Source organism: Balaenoptera ricei, chromosome 7 (genome assembly GCF_028023285.1).
Source record: "Balaenoptera ricei isolate mBalRic1 chromosome 7, mBalRic1.hap2, whole genome shotgun sequence".
Classification (NCBI taxonomy): Eukaryota; Metazoa; Chordata; class Mammalia; order Artiodactyla; family Balaenopteridae; genus Balaenoptera; species Balaenoptera ricei.
In genome coordinates this window covers 90,843,772-90,863,852 of record NC_082645.1, presented here as the reverse complement: position 1 = coordinate 90,863,852, position 20,081 = coordinate 90,843,772, and the positions used below count along the sequence as shown (strand labels likewise).

General features: G+C 38.1%; 1 protein-coding gene across 2 annotated transcripts in view; it reads right to left on the bottom strand.

Annotated features, from left to right (window-relative positions):
* The window catches only part of PARD3B (par-3 family cell polarity regulator beta), a 1,037,929-nt gene that overhangs the window by 466,386 nt on the left and 551,462 nt on the right, over positions 1-20,081 (bottom strand). The window lies entirely within an intron of this gene.

Sequence of the window (20,081 nt, the reverse complement as noted above, 5' to 3'; positions counted from 1 at the left end):
GTTTGCTGTGGGTTTGTTGTATATGGTGTTTATTATGTTGACATAGATTCCCTCTAAGCCCACTTTCTGGAGAGTGTTTATCATAAATGGGTGTTGAATTTTGTCAAAAGCTTTTTCTGCAACTATCGAGATGATAATATGGTTTTTCTCCTTCAATTTGTTAATATGGTTTATCACATTGATTGTTTTGCATATATTAAAGAATCCTTGCATCCCTGGCATAAATCCCACTTGCTCATGGTGTATGATCCTTTCAATGTGTTGTTGGATTCTGTTTGCTAGTATTTTGTTGAGGATTTTGCATCTATATTCATCAGTGATATTGGTCTGAATTTTCTTTTTTTGTGATATCTTTGTCTGGTTATGGCATCAGGGTGATGGTGGCCTCGTAGAATGAGTTTGGGAGTGTTTCCTCCTCTGCAATCTTTTGGAAGAGTTTGAGAAGGATGGGTGTTAGCTCTTTTCTAAATGTTTGATAGAATTCACCTGTGAAGCCATCTGGTCCTGGACTTTTCTTTGCTGGAAGATTTTTAATCACAGTTTCAATTTCATTACTTGTAATTGGTCTGTTCATATATTCTATTTCTTCCTGGTTCAGTCTTGGAAGTTTATACCTTTTAAGAATTTGTCAATTTCTTCCAGGTTGTCCATTTTATTGGCAGACAGTTGCTTGTAAGAGTCTTTTATGATGCTTTGTATTTCTACTCTGTCTGTTGTAACTTCATTTCTAATTTTATTGATTTGAGTCCTCTTGCTCTTTTTCTTGATGAGTCTGGCTAAAGGTTTATCAATTTTGTTTATCTTCTCAAAGAACCAGATTTTAGTTGTATTGATCTTTGCTACTGTTTTCTTTGTTTCTATTTATTTCTGCTCTGATCTTCATGATTTCTTTCCTTCTACTAACTTTGGGTTTTGTTTATTCTTCTTTCTCTAGTTCCTTTAGGTGTAAGGTTAGATTGCTTTATTTGAGATTTTTCTTGTTTCTTGAGGTAGGACTGTATTGCTATAAATGTCCCTCTTAGAACTGCTTTTGCTGCATCCCGTAGGTTTTGGATCGTTGTGTTTTCGTTGTCATTTGTCTCTATGTATTTTTTGATTTCCTTTTTGATTTCTTCAGTGATCTCTTGGTTATTTAGTAACATATTATTTAGCCTCCATATGTTTGTGTTCTTTACGTTTTCTTCCCTGTAATTTATTTCTAATCTCATAGCATTGTGGTCAGAAAAGATGCTTGATATGATCTCAATTTTCTTAAATTTTTTGAGGCTTGATTTGTGACCCAAGATGTGATCTATCTTGAAGAATGTTCTGTGTGCACTTGAGAAGAAAGTGTAATCTGCTGCTTTCAGGTGGAATGTCCTATGAATATCAATTAAATCTACCTGGTCTATTGTGTCATTTACAGCTTGTGTTTCCTTATTTTCTGTCTGGATGATATGTCCATTGGTGTAAGTGAGGTGTTAAAGTCCCCCACTATTATTGTGTTACTGTAGATTTCCTCTTTTATAGCTGTTAGCATTTGCCTTATGTATTGAGGTGCTCCTATGTTGGGTGTATATATATTCATAATTGGTATATCTTCTTCTTGGATTGATCCTTTGAATCATTATATGTGACCTTCCTTGTCTCTTGTAACATTCCTTATTTTAACGTCTATTTTATCTGATGTGAGTATTGCTACTCCAGCTTTCTTTTGATTTCTATTTGCATGGAATATCTTTTTCCATCCCCTCACTTTCAGTCTGTATGTGTCCCTAGGTCTGAAGTGGGTCTCTTGTAGACAGCATATAGATGGGTCTTGTTTTTGTATCCATTCAGCAAGCCTGTGTCTTTCGGTTGGATCATTTCATCCATTCACATTTAAGGTAATTATCGGTATGTATGTTCCTATTACCATTTTCTTAAGTGTTTTGCATTTGTTTTTGTAGGTCCTTTTCTTCCCTTGTGTTTTCCACTTAGAGAAGTTCCTTTAGCATTTGTTGCAGAGCTGGTTTGGTGGTGTTGAATTCTCTTAGCTTTTGCTTGTCTATGAAGCTTTTGATTTCTCCATCGAATCTGAATGAGATCCTTGCCGGGTAGAGTAATCTTGGTTGTAGGTTCTTCCCTTTCATCACTTTAAATATATTGTGCCACTCCCTTCTGGCTTGTAGAGTTTATGCTGAGGAATCAGCTGTTAACCTTATGGGAGTTCCCTTGTATGTTATTTGTCGTTTTTCCCTTGTTGCTTTCAATAATTTTTCTTTGTCTTTGATTTTTGTCAATTTGATTACTATATGTCTTGGAGTGTCTCTCCTTTGGTTTATACTGCCTGGGACTCTCTGTGCTTCCTGGTCTTGGATGGCTATTTCCTTTCCCAGGTTAGGGAAGTTTTCAACTATAATCTGTTCAAGTATTTTCTCGGGTCCTTTCTCACTCTCTTCTCCTTCTGGGACCCTCATAATATGAATGTTGGTGTGTTTAATGTTGTCCCCGAGGTCTCTTAGGCTGTATTCATTTTTTTTCATTCTTTTTTCTTTATTCTGTTCTGTAGCAGTGAATTCCACCATTCTGTCTTCCAGGTCACTTATCCATTCCTCTGCCTCAGTTATTCTGTTGCTGATTCCTTCTAGTGTATTTTTCATTTCAGTTGTTGTATTGTTCCTCTCTGTTTGTTTGTTCTTTAATTCTTCTAGGTGTTTGCTCTTTAATTCTTCTAGGTCTTAGTTAAACATTTCTTACATCTTCTCGATCTTTGCCTCCATTCTTTTTCCGAGGTCCTGGATCATCTTCACTATCATTATTCTGAATTCTTTTTCTGGAAGGTTGCCTATCTCCACTTCATTTAGTTGTTTTTCTGGGGTTTTATATTGTTCCTTCATCTGGTACATAGTTCTCTGCCTTTTCATCTTGTCTATCTTTCTGTGATTGTGGTTTTTGTCTCACAGGCTGCAGGACTGTAGTTCTTCTTGCTTCTGCTGTCTGCCCCCTGGTGGATGAGGCTATATAAGAGGCTTGTGCAAGCTTCCTGATGGGAGGGACTGGTGGTGGGTAGAGATGGGTGTTGCTCTGTTGGGCAGAGCTTAGTAAAAATTTAATCCACTTGTCTGCTGATGGGGGGTGGGGTGCTGAGTTCTCTCCCTGTTGGTTGTTTGGCCTGAGGCGACCCAGCACTGGATCTGCCGGGTTCTTAAGAGGGACTCTTCAGAGGCCACAGAGTCCTAATAACTGGCTTGGGCTGCTGAATGTTGCCTTTAACTTTGCATTCTTCTTCTTCAGTATTCATCTTCCAAATGTTTTTCTTCTTTGCTGTTATATATACAGGAAAGCAGGCCAAGAGTAAGGGAGCAATTTCTATGGCCTTAATTCCTGTAAAATCAGTCTGTAATTACAAGAAGTTTAAAAGTTCAGCATACTTCCAATCAATATTTCCCTAGATGTAGGTTTAGCAGGACTTCTTTCTTCCCTGAAATAACGGATCTTCATTTTCCAACAAAGTAAAGTATGCTTCAAAGAATAAACAAGGACTATCTCAATTTAGTTCATTCCTAAGGAATTAAATTTTTTTAAATTAATCCATCACAGGTCCATTTTTACTCTGATACATGAAAAACGAAGAATCATCTAAGCATAAAGAGTGAATGAATCTTTTTAGTGAAGCATTTTCCTGATGGTACAGACCTACACTTTTTATGATAATGAAATCATACAAATAGGGAAACATCTTTATTTCGTATGTGTGTATATATATAAAGTGCAGCAATTATTTTCATCTCAAAGGAAATTTTACAGCAAAGTTCTAATGGAATCAAAGACTCCTTACTTAGTATTTCCAAACACCCAGTCTTTGTGTCTCAGCATGCAAGCTGCCTCTTCCTTCTCTGATTTTATCAGTAGGAAAACAATTTGCCTTCCTCTGAGTTCCATTCTTCTGTTTTTCTCCTTTTCTTATGATTCTCATCCCTTTCTTTCTATTCTTACAATTATTTGCTGGTGTGCCTGTTTTGATTCCACTATAGCACTGTGATCTCACCAAAGGCAGGAATTATGTTTAATTCAACTTTCAATCCAGTTTAGCATCTGATAGAATGCATATGTATAAAAAATATTTGTTAGAGGATGACTTCATAAATTATTTATTTGATGCTTCTCTGCCATAATGCCCTTCTTGAAATAATAGCATTAAAAGGCCAAAAAAAATGGGACAGGTATGTCTTGCATCTTATCTATAAAAGCATAGTTTTAACACTTCTGGCCTAAACTTTCTAACATGTTTGTTAGATAGAACTGAAGTTAATTAATTAAATGTTACAAAGAGCTTCTCTTACTTTTTAGGTGGGATTCTCTCTAAAAATAATTCTCTCCCCTCCTCCCACTTTGACACCCACTGAAAACTCTTACATACCTATCAAAACCCAGCTGAACTGTCACCTGCTCTCTGTGGCTGGGCCCTCACCTGGGTCTCTATACATAATTCAATTATAGCACTAATCACATTATATTATAGTTATTTGTTATTATATAAATCTTCAAGGATTTCAAGGGCAACAAGGTCCATTTCACTTCTATTTATGCCACTAGCACCTATTCCAATGAATGCCTGAGAATAAGTGTGCAGTAAATATTAAAGAGCATTGCAGACAAGTGCTGCATCAGTTAGTTCTTCCATTGCAGCTCAAATGGGTGACATTTTCACTAATAGTAAAAGTAGTTTAAAAACTGCTAGTTAAGTCCCAATACTTTGTAATATAGACCACTGTCACCACCATCACCTAATGGAACTTTGGAGTATTAGGTAGTGCATTTGGGATATCTACAGCAACAGCGATCCCACTTTCTCATTTCTATAATAGTGCTAAGCTTAATCACCACATGTTTGTACTTTGATGCCTATGAAGGGCTGAGCTTTGCAGGAAAATAGCTTGCAAATGTTTCTAAGAACTCACATTTATTTTGGCTCTTCTGATCACCATATCCGCTCTTGAGTTTTGATATGGGGTGGAGTAAACCTGTCACTCACTTCTCCTTTATTATGACAGCTGGCAGTATTTGGCAATTACCCTGTTCAAATTAACCCTAAAAAAGCAATTTTTCACATTCAAACCTAAGACTGTGTCTATGTCCACTCCTAAACAATTGTCTAAGAAGTTTAAATTCACTTATTGAGCGAATTCATTTGTTCTAAATAAAACTGAAAAGCAAATAAACTAAAAGTTGCTTTGACAGGTTTTTTTTAAACTAAATTGGGCAGCATTGTGTAAAACACCAAGTAAAACACTAAATATATTTGGTATCTCCCTGTCTTTGTCCTTTCAAATGTATTGCACATTAGGCACACATAATCCAGAATATTTTTTATACTCTATTTGACCTAAAGGAAAACTCAAACTCTTAATTCAAATATGTTAATGACTGGTAAAAGAGACACCTGACCAATTATTTTCTTGTTAAGGCAGTCCTTGATCCCAGCTTTTTTCTCTATGAATGTAGAGTTCATCTCATTGTTTTAGTCACATCAAAAGTAGGGCATCGGCTAGACAAATATGCGTGATTTATAAAGGGAGCCATATTTTAGTGATACAAAGGAAGCCGTTTAGTGTTTAATGGGGACCGTATGTTCAAAAGCCTCTTCAACTTATTTTTTTCTTTTCTGTTACGTTGTAGAACAGAAACCCAACCTACTAAAAAAACAAGCTGAGAGGCATAATCAAAGAACCAAAAATTTCTATAATTATGAATAAGTGCAAATCATTTACTCATATAACTCAACACAATAGATATTTATCAATTTTAACCATTATTCAGCATCAGTACACTTTGTACTCTGTCTAGATCTCTAACTTCCAACAAAAAATATCTGTACTAGTAGTAAATTCAGCTGCAACTTCCTGGGAAATTTTAAAAGTGTTCTAAGAACACTGTGTATGAACAAGAGCTCACTTTTTTTCCTCAGCATCCTATTAAGATAATCTCCTACCTCCTCTTAAAGAGAAACAGATTTGGGAACTCAAAAAAAAAGAATGGTCTTCCTTTTATTTTCTTCACTCTCTGGTCTATGGTAATTGATGTCGACAATACCACGCTCAATCATCTATCTCCCATGGGACAGTACTTTCAATTAAACCTTTTATTTCATCCAAGAATGCCTGTTCTCATTGACCACTGCACTTTTTATCTGTGGGTTTATGATAATCTAATGCACATCTCCACACAGGCAGAATGGCCTTATGAATCCTTATTGTTCTTATACCAGAAGAGAAGTGCAAAACAAAGTTAGCTCTTGCAGAAGGCGGGAAGGAAACTGCATTTGTTTAACACAGCAAGAGGCCTTTCACTACCTGCCCAGTGGCCTTGACCACTACACTGCCCTGGCCTCTCAATGTGCCGGCTGCCCTTGCCTGGTTGCTTCTGCCTGATAAGACATGCCCACTCCCTAGAGAGCTACTGGGAGCCGAGGGTGAGAGACAACGCAATCTTCGGGTTACATTTTCAAAGGTTTGTGAAGGAAGTAAGACATTTACATGCTATCGGTATTCTTTTATGAAGAAACCCTACAGGTTAAAGAGGAACCTCTGAACTACTATTTGACTGCAAAGACCGGGCTTTAAAAAAAATAAGCCTCTAGCTTGTTTGCAGGTATTTTGCCTTTACTTTCTTTCCAACTAGGATGTATATGATTTGGTTCCCAAAGTACACAAAGAAGTGCACAAATTATTGTGGCATGTTATTAACTTAACCACCATGAAAAATTACATATATATATTTTTACAGTCATACTCAGGCAGCTGAAGACAAGGCTCGATCTAGTGCACTTCTATCTCCTTACCATATGGGGAATAAGTCACTCTTATGTAGGTCCTCACACATGAACAACTACGGCAGCCTTCATCTTTGTTCAATTTTCTTGCATGCCTACATAGCACATAAAATTATCAAGTTGATAATTACATTAATATTTATTTATATAATTTACTTACAACCTGTCTAGTACCCACGAGGAAATGAGGTGGCTTGCATTAATAAATTACATTGAAAATATCTGCCAACAACAAGGTGCTAGTGTTGACACAGTCATATTTTTCTAATAGAAGAATCCAGAACCCAGATATTTTTTTTTATTCCATTAAGGATGGCCAAAATATTAATGAATAGTGTTTGTAATTCATTCACTTTTCTCTATGTGTAATGGAAATAAGCTTTAAATAAACTGTGACTGTGGGTACAGACAAGGCAATTTCTAGTCAGAAAACAGGTTGTATGCTGTAAGTTGGTTTGTAAATTTGATTCTTGGGACTCGATTTTTTATTTCCCTAAAAAGAAATACTGGTAAATTGTGCCTAGGTTTTAATTAGCCATCAAGGTTTGTTCACTCTGCAGTATCTTCAAAACATAACAGTACATAGGAATTTACATTCTATTGGATGGGCTATATTTAAGAATGTTCTATGGGAAAATACACCTCAATTTCCAATTTAGGAAAGAAGGAACACATTCTCTTCTGAGCTAGCTATGGGAGAAGTCTCTTATGGTACCCAAAGCTATGGTGGTGTCAGGAGAGTATTAGAAAAAGGGCTCCATCTGTGTCTACTAACTACTATGGCAACAAGCACCACAATGGCAGGGGGTTGAAATGGTGGCAAGAGAGATATCTATTGGCAATTTGTTAGCTATACATTTACGTAGGAGAAGGCATTCTTTAGGTCAGAAGCTCCCAAGGCACTCTGAACTGTGGAACAAACACTCAGAGCTGGACTTCTGCTGCCCATTTATATATACAGATTATTCATAATTCAGGTACTGTCTTTATGGAGTGTCATGCCAATATCTGATGCACAGAAATTTCCAGTAGGAAGAGACCATTTAGTTTAGTCTTCTCATTTTATAGGTAAGGAAAGTCTTCTCCCATTTTACTGTCAAAATACTTCTTATTCTGATGATTTAATCTTAGTATTTATTAGTTTATCACTATCTACACTATCCAAACCCTGACTCCCGGCCCCAATCCAGGTCGTGGGTGTCTACTATAGAGTAAACCTCTACATGGGATGGGAAAAAAAGGGAAAAGCATATCCCTCACCTAGGGAGAGAAGTATCCAGAATAGAGACAGCAATTTATGTTTAGCAAGAATGTCATGGTTAAAATGTTGCTAAACAGCAAAGTAGGGAAAGGGGAATGGCTTATAGATTTTTTTATCTCTTGCACTCTATTTGCACTGAGAAAGAACTCGATAAAAATTTTGTGAATACAATATAGAAAGATAAGACCCAAGAAGTTAAATGGCCTTTCTAAAAACTCACCCAACCAGTGGAAGCCCTGGGCCGGTAACTGAATCTTACATCCCTGACCAATACTCATTCTGCTATAGAATAGTGTACTCACCAACTTTCCTAACCTAATGTGAGAGACTGTAATATTGGCCCCAGTGAATTATGCCTTCTTGAAACATGACTACTGCTCTTTCTGTCCAAATGTAGAATCTATCCACCTCTCTTTTGAATCTTGATTGGCCGTGTAACTTGCTTTGGCCAAGAGAATTGAGGCAGAAGTAACACTGTGCAACTTGCAAGGCTGGGCCTTAAGAACACCTGCATCTTCTGCTTTTGCTGTCTTGAGAATGTCAGGTAAGGAAGATGTACTGCCTTCTGGAGGATGAGAAGGCACATGAAGGAGAACCAAAGTGCCCCACCCAACAGCCAGCACCAACTGAAAGCCTTGTAAGGGATGCCATCTTGGACTTTCCAGCCCAGTAGATGCTCCAGTTGAATGTAGGCTACATGAATAAGCCCAAACACAGAACTTATAAACAAAGACCTTATAAAAGAGGGCTTCAAATAGATCCTAAAGTCACATTTGAGGGATTTTCTATGCTACCCCTAGAAATGGCCTTGTTATAGACTTGCAAATTTTGCTGTGATAGCATAAGTAGCCAACAAGAATATCACTATAAGCAAGATGCTTCGTTTTTCTACTCCTTCCTTTTCCTCAGTTTTCCTTCCTGCCTTTGGCTTATGCTTCTCCATATTCCTGGAAGTTTTTCCCTCCTTGCTTCTTTGAATTTATCCATGGCCCAACGAAAGTCCTACCCCATAAATGAAATTTTTCATGATTTAAAAACCCTTATTAATTTCTTTCTTTTTTAACTTTTAGTTCACTATTAATCTCTCAGCTTCTTCCTTAAATTTGTACACCTATTTCCCTCCCACTAGCTTTCCCCACAGATGATAGGTACTATGCCGTATTCTTACCCTGTTCCTCTAATGGCGCTTAGCATTGTCTATAAGCTCCGGTAGTTCAGGGATCACGATTTAGTGCATCTTAGAATACCCAGTGCCTGGTACAACACCTAGCATAAATAAACAATAAGTATTTGATCAACTGAACTGGAAATAGGTGTTCAGTAAATATTTATTGAACAACTGGGTCCTGTTATCATCAATGTAGATCCAGACATAGAGGGAGATGGAGGCCCAAGAAGACAATTCTCCTGAACATCAGTCTCTCTTTGTGTATCATGGATGAGAAGCATTTGATCTCAGGGAGATGGAGTGCAAGCAAGTCATGGGTAACATGTTGTGGTTGGGTGTTTTTGTGTGTTGCCACTTTCTGGTTTTTTGCTTGTTTGTTTCTGTGTGTTTTTCTCCTCCAGTGGGAAGTCAAGGGTCTACAGTTGAAAGATGTAGCTGCTAGGAAGGAGAGAAGAGAGCCCTGTTGAGTCAGGCTGAAAGTCTGTAACACCTGCAGGGTGCTAAGGCTGACAGTTCCATAAACCAGGAGCCAGAGGCACCAATATTTATGCAACAAAGACCAGCAAGGGGAGGCTTTGTTGCTCTTGGGGATAATATATTTCTCCATTCTACCACCATCTTCATCTACCACTTGGCATTTTAATGTAGTTTAACATAATATACTATTACCTTCCTCTTCATCACCACCTGGCATTTTAATGTAATATAGACATAAAAGTACTCTGCAATTGAGAGATACCATACTAAGTGTTATTTGCTTCCAGAAAGGCAGGATGATAGGTCAGAGCAAGAAAGAAAAGGAGAGAGGAAGGAAAAGAAGAGAAAGAGGAAATATAAGAAAATTGAAACAAGATTTTAAGCTGTTAAACAATCTTTCCTTAGGTCCTAAGCCTCTAAGAAATGCAAAGAATTAATTATGGAAAGACTCCGTGTTAAAAGTCCTTCATATAACTCAATAAGTGGCCAGGAAACATAATTGAACTCGTTAATAATTGAATATCCTGCCATTGGGGCAGATTTAAAGAAGGGTAAACTTAAAGAGACATAACAATATTAAATGTTCTTTTGTCTTCTTAACATTGTGATAAAACATTCTTTTTTAAAGAGAGAACTAAGACTGGGGTGGGGCTTTCTTTAGGCAGCAACAGGAATTGAATAGTACATGATTTGTACTTGGGCATCTTAATTTAAATAATTATAATATCTTAAAGAAAAATGCATCTTAACTCCTTCAATGTTTTATTATATCTGACAAGTTCAGTAAAAGGGCACCTATCTACTGGTGCATTATGCATCATATGTTCTGCACACTCATTAAAAATAATGAGAACATATTTAAAAGTCATTGCCCAGAGAATCTTTAGGGACGGGGCATGGGAAGAGGTAAGTGGCAACAGATTGTTATTTAAGTGTCTATCTCTGTTTTATCAGCCCTTAGGGGGAAAAAAAAAAAAAAAGTAACAATCTTAAGCTGATATTCTTTAACGATAAAGATCACACATTTTCTTGAAAAACAGGCAGATGCAACATGTTCAAACCTCTCAGTATACTTTCAAAGTGAAACGGACTCTTGCGACAGTTTCACATGTGTGGTATTTACTTTGATAACAGCTGGAAAAGTCGACCACAATCAATTATGGCAGTACTTTTTTCCCCTTAATCTTTAAATATCCTTTACAAAATGAACGCATTTCCTTATCTTACGGTGAATGTACCTTAACAAATGTACTGATCACAGGCATCGGGGTAATTAGGCAAATCAAGGTCATTCCCTGAGCTTTGTAACACCTTCTCACCCAGCTGTTCCGTATCAACAGCTGGCATGAATTACTGGTAACATTTTGCTAACTGGATAATAAGAAGGATATAGTCTGTGGCTGGTCGCAATATTCCTTTTTCTGAGCTGTTTAAACATGTATATTCAGAAAACTCTTCTTTTTTCAAGCCTCCGGAAGCCTAATCATGGCCACAGTGGCCACTAATAAGATATATGTCTTGTGCCATGAGAGTACGGCCAGATCTCATGGCTCTTCATCCTTAACTTTGCAAGAGAATGTAATTAGGCCCCAGTCCTCTGAATGTCAGGAGAGCTTCTTTTCAGCACAGAACACTCCTCCTTGCACCACCTTCCAAACTCCAAGGAAACCAGTCTTGTGATAAAACCCATTAAGTATTTTCATTCTGACACCTGGAAGCCATACAACCAGGCAAAATGGCCAGCACTTCCTCCATCTGTTTTAATAATGCTGAACCAGAGCATTTATCATCATCTATTTTATCAAGACTAGATTTTGCTGACAAGGGTTCAGTAAAATTCTTTTAGGTATGAGTACTTCCCAGGGAGTAGCAGATGACTATTAATCCCTCAGGCTTGTGGGTTCTTGAATGCATTTTAAAAAATTGCCAGAGATTAAGGGCCTGGTGTTCTAGTACACAGCACAAGTGAGAAGGTATGATGCTTATCTTAGTGAGGTGGAAGTCTTCCTTTAAAAATATTTCTGGGCTTCTCTGGTGGCGCAGTGGTTGGGAATCTGCCTGCCAATGCAGGGGACACGGGTTCGAGCCCTGGTCTGGGAAGATCCCACATGCCGCGGGGCGACTAGGCCCGTGAGCCACGACTACTGAGCCTGCGCGTCTGGAGCCTGTGCTCCGCAACGGGAGAGGCCGCGATGGTGAGAGGCCCGCGCACCGCGATGAAGAGTGGCCCCCGCTTGCCGCAGCTGGAGAAAGCCCTCGCACAGAAACGAAGACCCAACACAGCCATAAATAAATAAATAAATAAATAAATTTAAAATAAATGTGATTTGAATAAAATATAAAATCTGGTTTAAAAAAAAATATTTCTGATTTTGACAAACAGTATAAATTTTGGTACGGGGCAATATCTCTGCGCCTAATTTTTTCCACCTTTAAAATGAGATAAATGGGAACAACTAAGCATAGTGGCTCTGTGACAGTACACGAGGATTACTTTCTTAGGAGCTTTACAAACTCTGACCTGAATTCAACATAGCAGAATGGGGATGGTAGATTATGGTCCATGCACGGGGCTGGTGGAGGATACCTTACCTGCAGCACACCACGTTGGAGATAAAATAAGTGTAACGGCAAACAAATGCCAATAACCCGATCTTCTAAGCTTCCCTAAAAGTACCTCCCTCTGGTATGTGTCTAGATCTACAGGTTACAAGGTGGCACATAACACATTTTGAGCACAATCAAATTGAGCGTGAAAATTTTAAAGCACAATCGAGTTGGGCCTGAAAAAGTCAAGTACAATTGAGTTTGCCTAAATGAATCAGGTGTAATTGAGCTGAGTAACTGGATTGCGTTCAGCACTGGCCCTTTGCCAAAATGAGGGGCACGTGGCTAAAGAGACGCAACTCAACTGGGCTTGAAATTTTCACTGAATACTTTTCACAGCGCAAGAAACTGTTTGCAGAACAGAAAGATAAAGTTGAAAATGTGATTATTGAAGCTAGTCAGCTACAGGCAGTAAGTTATCCTATAGGCCTTGTTACACTCTAGAACTAAACCACTATTCCAGTGGTTCTCAAATTTGAGGGCACATCAGAACTATCTGGGGGGCTTGTTAAAATACATCTTTGAGCTCCACCCCTAGAGTTTCTGATTTCTTAGTTCTGGAGGGAGCCTGAGAATTTGCATGTTTAACAAGTTCCCAGGTGATGCTACACTGCTGGTCTGAGACCATGTTTTGAGGACCATTGTTCTAACACGTTATTGTAGCCAAGATTGAAATATTTTAAAAGTACTTTAAAATACTTTTAATACTTCAAAAATACCTCTAATGTTTTAAAATAAAAAGTACTGATACTTATTGTTTTTATATGTCTTTACAAATAAACTGTACAACTAGACCATGCAAATGTTTTCATGATAATTTAAACTACCTAAACTGTCATTTACATTTATTTAAAAAAAATTTTTTATAGATCTTTATTGGAGTATAACTGCTTCACAAGACTGTGTTAGTTTCTGTGGTACAACAAAGTGAATCAGCCATATGCATACATATATCGCCATATCCCCTCCCTCTTTCGTCTCCCTCCCACCCTCCCTTATCCCACCCCTCTAGGTGGTCACAAAGCACCAAGCTGATCTCCCTGTGCTATGCGGCTGCTTCCCACTAGCTATCTATTTTACATTTGTTAGTGTACATGTGTCGATGCTACTCTCACTTCGCCCCAGCTTCCCCCTCCCACCCCGTGTCCTCAAGTCCATTCTCTATGTCTACATCTTTACATTTAATACTAACTACCCCTACCCTCATTGTCTTGTGTGTAATTAGAAGTTGCTAGTGCCCTGATATCTAAGGAAATCTCTGCATATTTTTTGTTTTAAAATGATTGTAGCAGGATGGATAATGCATTCAATACAGATTAGATATAGATCAGGGGTAATAGCTGTTTTAGCAATACCTTTTCCAGCTTTCTATATTGTCTACTTTAATAATGCATAGTTTTCACTTATTCAGTCAACAAATATTTACTGAGCACACAGTGTGCACCAGGCATGGGAAATAACAGGAGTCAACACTATTCGACACCTACCACGTGTTAGCATCTCTGCTCAACTAATTCTCACAACAACCCTACAAGGTAGGTGCTATCATCATCCTTATTGGACGAGTGAAGAAACTGAGGCAGAGAGGTTGAGTAAGATTGTGAAGCAGGGATTCACATTCAGCCCATGAGACTCCCAAACCTGGACTCTTAATTGCTATTTGTCTACAGTTCTTAAGGTGACTCAGAAGCATGGTAAGTTTTGAATATACATGGAAAACTAAGTGGGGCTCCATAACCCAGACTTGGGGGTTCAACGAGGCTCTGTAAGTAAATGTCTTAAGGAGTTGTACGGTGAGAGGGAAGGGAGAGGGTGTCCTAAGCAGAGGGAACTCTCACAGCAATTGATTGACAAAGAGAGGGCACTGGTAACATTTTAAACAAGTGAAAAAAAAGTTTGGAATGGCTAGAGAGCAGGGAGAAGGCAAAAATGCTGATGACCACTGGTCATGGACCAGCTTGGGATCCATGAAAGGAACACAATTCTAGGCCAAAAATAATTGTTTTCTTCTCCAAACCTGCCTATGTATCTTCTATCTCTAGACATCCAAACTCAAAACTTGGGTAGATTTGATATATCTCATTCCATCACCCTAACATCTATCAGATGCCAAAGCCAAGGTTTTCTATTTCCATACCCCTCTCCATTCCCAATGAGTGGGAAGCCCTAGCTGTGCACTTAATATCTCTCATTTAGATGAGCAATAACGATAACAAGTAACATTTGCTGAATCCCATTCTATGTGCCCTATACATGCATCTCATTTCTCTTAGGTAGACAAAAATCTGATCCCCATGTTTGTGATGAGGAGTGGGGGCATAGGGAAGTAACTTAATCGAGGCCATTCAGCCAATCAGTAGGAGAGCCAGGATTCAACCCAGGTCTGACTAAACCCAGCTCTTAAGCTCCCCGTCATTACAGTCTAGTGAATTGCAACAGATGCTAGCAGGTATCCTAATACCTTTTCACCCCTTACAAACACTACTACTCATGATAGCTCCTTGCTCAGTAATCTACCAGGATGGGCTACTTACTATCTCCTTGATATATTTTGTATTTTCCAATCTCTGAGTATTTGAAGATGCTATTTCCTTCCCCCCGCTCTGCATTTTGAAATCCTACTCAATCATCAAGATTCTTCTCAAATACCATTCGGTTCTTAAAGGTTTTTTGGTCCCCAACTTTGAATTCTCATAACACTTTATTTGCATAATTTGATCAACTCATCACTCTTTTTTTTCTTTATGGGCTAGAAGCTTCTTGAGGACAGGGACACATCTTGTTGATTCTGGAGGTCATGTTGCAGAGCCTTGACTACTGGTTGAACAGAAATGCAGTAAGAAGGAAACTGAAATTACTGTAGAAAGAGGCAGAAATGGAGATTGTACCTTGGCAAGGACTCCATCTGAAGTCATAGAACTGAGTTACTTGGAGAATCTATAAAATATAGCAATGCATTTTGGTTTTTGCATAATTATTTAAATTCTAAAACATAACTCTTGCACTCTGGTTAGGTAGAAAAATCATTCTGAAACCATTCTTCAATTTCTGCTACTTATCCACAAATAACCACTATAATATTCATTCCTCCTTAAGTACCTTGGTTAATTAAGCATGGAATCATTTTGAATCAAATAGCCAAAGGGAATAAAATATCAGTTAAATGAGGTTCATCTAAGTTTTCAAACTAAAATTCTTGCATGATTCACGATGTTAAATAATTTGACATTTGAGGTGTGAATTTTTCACTTAGGAAGAAGATGGAGTAAACCATGAAGGGTTGGGGCCATGTGTCATTTGCTAAGGTAGTTACCGGGACTGGTGAAACGGTAGTGTGGAATGCACCGATCTCAACAACTATTAAGGGCGCCTCCACATATGTGTGCATCAGTTTTTTCTCAGCAAAAGCGATGTTCCTGAGGGAAGGTCAGATCAGCATGACAAACATGGCTAACTTTGGGATCTCAATCATTCCAGGCAGGAGCAACTTGCTTGCTTGAAATATAGTTATTGCCCCTTGCAGAGGCCAGTGCTTAATAGCAGGCAAACTTGGCAGGTAGAAATTATAAATACATTTGAAATTTTCTCAGCTTGTTTTACCCACCAGGGGTTGCTGTGATTTTCAGGATAATTTAAGGATAAGGCAGCAGGTCAGAACATGAAACGTTAAACAGGTTAACAATGAAATGACAGAATACTTTTTCCCCCGTAAACAAAAGAAGACAGCCACATATATGTACATGTACATGCACATATGTGGCAAATAATAAAGTGCTGCTTCCTCTGAAGTCCTTAAAAATACAGGCATGGAATACATAGAAAACCTGTAGTTTTTCAGAATATTTTCTGAATGGAAAGAGAGCTTTATCTGACACTTTGCACAAGACAAAAAGAATTTTAGGTATCAGGGATGGAAAATAACTTGCAGACCATGTCTCTCACAGAACAGACCAAACAAACCACCGAATAAGTAGCATAGTTTTTGTTTCAAGTGCAGGCGCAGATACAGCAGTTTCACCTTCTGATTCTATTACCAACACTAATCTCAAAGTCCCTTTTGCAAAAGTGTTCCTTATATGAACACCTCTTTAATAAACTCTCACCCAGTAAGGGGATGAGAACATCAAAGGATCTTCTGGACTGGGATTCTGGAAAGATTACCTTTGAAGCTCAGTTCTTTTGGTAAAAATACTAGAAATAGCTAAATAGTAATGATGTTATTAAATGATGTTATTATATAAAATTCCTTTCATTTGATTTTCAACCCAGACTGCCACAGATGGAAAGAAAGTTGGCTAAACGTGCTGCTATACTTGGGATACTAACCAATTGCTCAGGAAGGAAGACATGGACCAGCAAATACAAGCATTCAGCACAGTTCTCTTATGTGGCAAGTCAGGAGAAATGACCAGGAAATGGATGCTGAGGCCTTTGGAATGACAGAGGGTCACATTCGAGAGACCATCCTATATTGGGCCTTCCTGCGGAACTGCTGACCACATGCTCCCTTGGCTGTGAGCGTTAAGACTTCACAGGAAGCTAATGATAACAAGGAAATAAGGAAGATTTAACTGTCAGAAAATAGGCAGAGCAGTGCTGTTAAGAGGGTACGGAGCTCACGAAATAGCACAGCTTAACAAAAGGGAGAGGACAGTTTCTCAGAACAGGAAACCAATAAACAGTTTGTTTTCTTCAAAGGAGATAGAACAAGACAAAAGCAGGAAGTGCTGTCCTTCCTTCATCCTGCCAGATTTTCAGTGGCAAGTCAAGTGTGTGCATCAATCACAATAAGGGAGAAGAGACCGAAATGATACCACCTTCAATTTTTTGAAAGAAAAATACAAAGATGTATCACGTCGCACACTCTTCTTTATTCTGTGCTTTCAAATAGTCCAGTGCCACACGCTCTGAGTATTTCCCACTGAAATAGCCCCATGAATGCCAAATATGACCTCTTGATAAACTTCCTGCAGAGTTCCTGCTATTTAGCATTCAAGACAGGTATTGGGGCTGGAAAAATAATATTATTCCACATTTCTCCAAAACAAAGATTCTGGGTCCACGTTACTTCAGTGCTTGTTAGCCTCAAAGGCCCTTGCTTTGCTGTGGTTACAAAGAATATTCCACATATTTGGATAGTTAGAAGTCAAATATTTTTTAAAGAGACTATTTGCCAGAGAATTCTAAGAGAATGGATACTAACCACATGCCCTCCAAATTTTGTATAACACAGAAAATGATGAGAACAAAGAATTTATTTTCACTTATAATCTCATAGTTGCACAATTAATTTAATATGCTCCCTGGTGGGCTTGGCCTATGATATCACTTTCTGGGATAGAAATCCAATGTCACTAAATTATATTAAATGAGAGTGAAATAATATATACAGGCTGCCTGGCTTGTAAATTTGGTTGGTTACACAAATTTTGTCTGTAATTCTGTATTTTGGATACCAGAATACATATTAAAATAATGAAAAAGAAAACAATCAATGTTCAAAATAGTGGTTAATCCCAGGTAAGCCTGCATAAATTTATTTACCCCATAATACCTATACAGTATTGTGTTTACAATACTACAGAAGTGGTAATGTACTAGAAGAAACAAGTATAGCTAACATATTTAGTACTTACAATTGACCAGAAGCAACACTTAGAGCTTTGCATGCATTATCTCTTTTAATTGTCACAGAAATCTAATGATACAGATGAGGATTGAGCCTCAGAATGATTTTGTGATCTGCTCTGGATCACACAGTAGGTAGTAAGGACAGAAGTTGAGCTTCAGAGACAATAGTAAATGCTAAGAAACCTAGGCATCTAGTTCCTGCTGACTGTGGGCCCATGGACAGGTTACTCAACCACCCTGAGCCTCTGTTTTCTCAGCTACAAAAGTAGAGTTGGACTCACAGATTCTTTCAGCTCCCTTTAGTCCAGAAATTCTATTATTCCATTTGCTAACTTCTAGATGTAATTGTCTTTGACTAAAAATGCTTTCAGAGTTTCAAACTGGAATAAGATCAGCATCCCTTTCCCCCTTACAGGGCGCAGGGGTGGGAGTTGGTGGGGGTAAGGGGGGCTGGGAGAGCTTATAGGAAGAAGGAATTAGCTGTGCAGTTGGGAATTCTAGAGGACATATGGAAAAGGGGTATAAGTGACTGTTAGATGGGGAACGAGGGACTCGTGAGTGTTTGAGTTCCTAGCTGGAGCTCTGCTATTGGGTTCCTCTGCATGCCTAGGGGCTGCCTGGAATATTTCTCTCTATGTGCAGGATTTTACTCCTCCCAGGACCACAGTTCAAAAGAATACACAATCAAAACCTCTTTCCTAGTTCTCCTATCCCTGAAACAAGTACATAGTCCTACTGAGGTTTTCTAACCGTTTTTATCACCAGCAACCAACGAATTAAATAAGAAGTGTAAGGGCTTCCTGCTACATATCCATGCTGCCCCCTCTTGTATTGTTTCTTTTCGCTTTGACCCTTGTAGAGAAAGACCAACGTCTTTGGATAAATAAAAGATTGAGGGAAAGAATCTATCTGAATTTAGAGAAAAAAAATCTAGACTTCGAGTTTTGACAGCATTTCTCCTTAGGAAGAGTCGGGAGCTTCAGTGAGGAGACGAGGCCGTAACTCAAGATTCTGCCTTCCAAAGCGCTGAGTGTGGAGGAATCCAGTAGCGGAAAGGAGGTGGGGAGTGCATCTCCCCTTCCCTATTTTACCATGGACCTTCTCAAAGCATAAAAGAGGACAAGCGGAAAAATGGATAAGATGAGGGGAAAGATAACAAAGGATCAAGAGGAAACTCCATGGTACAGAAACATGGAAGGCAGGGGTTCCTTTGGCCAGTACTAAGGAGGGTTAATATATAAGAGACGAGGTTCAGGAAAGCTGTATACTCAAATGTGGATATAAACACATGTAACAGAATATTAGACCCAGAGTAGGTATCTTAGAGGTTATCTAGTCTTATCACCTTACCAACAGGAGAATTGTTTCTGGAGCATCTTTGACAGATGGTGAGGCAGGTTCTGTTTCAGTATGCTAAATAACCTGTTTCCTTCTTGCACAGCTCCAACAGTTAGAAAGTGCTTGTAACATTATTACTTCAAACTATTTGTTTTGGAACAGGCTCACATAGGGCAGGAAATTAGTCTTAATTATTTTTGTATCCCCAGAACCTCCAACTTACTGCACAGCGCATGCTCAGTAACTTGTTTGTTGGATTAATGCGTAAGTAAATTAATGGATATAAACTATCTGAAGAAACAGACTAAAATTTACTTTCCAATCCATACAATAACTCTTTATATATGTGATAGCAATTATCAGTACTAAACTTTTTTTTTTCAAGTTAACTATACTCAATTTTCTCAACACTCACTATTCTGATGATCTAACTTGGGGAACCTATCATATTACCCATATGTGCCTGTGTCATTTCTTATATAGATTGAAAGGAAATAAAAAACAAAGGGTAATTAGAAGTCCTTTGACCACATCTATTCTTCTTTATTATTAGTCATAAAAGTCCTTTGAAGTTTCTAAAGCCTCCTTAAATATTTCAATAATAAATATTATGTGTTCATTGTAAAAAAAAAAAAGAGAAAATGAAAATCTCTCATAATCCCAACAATCTGGGTGCATCTCCTTCCAGCTTTTTAAAAAAGATTTTTAATGTAATTTGTCATACTGCATATGCCATTTTATACCCAACTTTTTACTTAATAATATACTATGAACATTCTCTCATATTATTATTAATTCCTCACAGA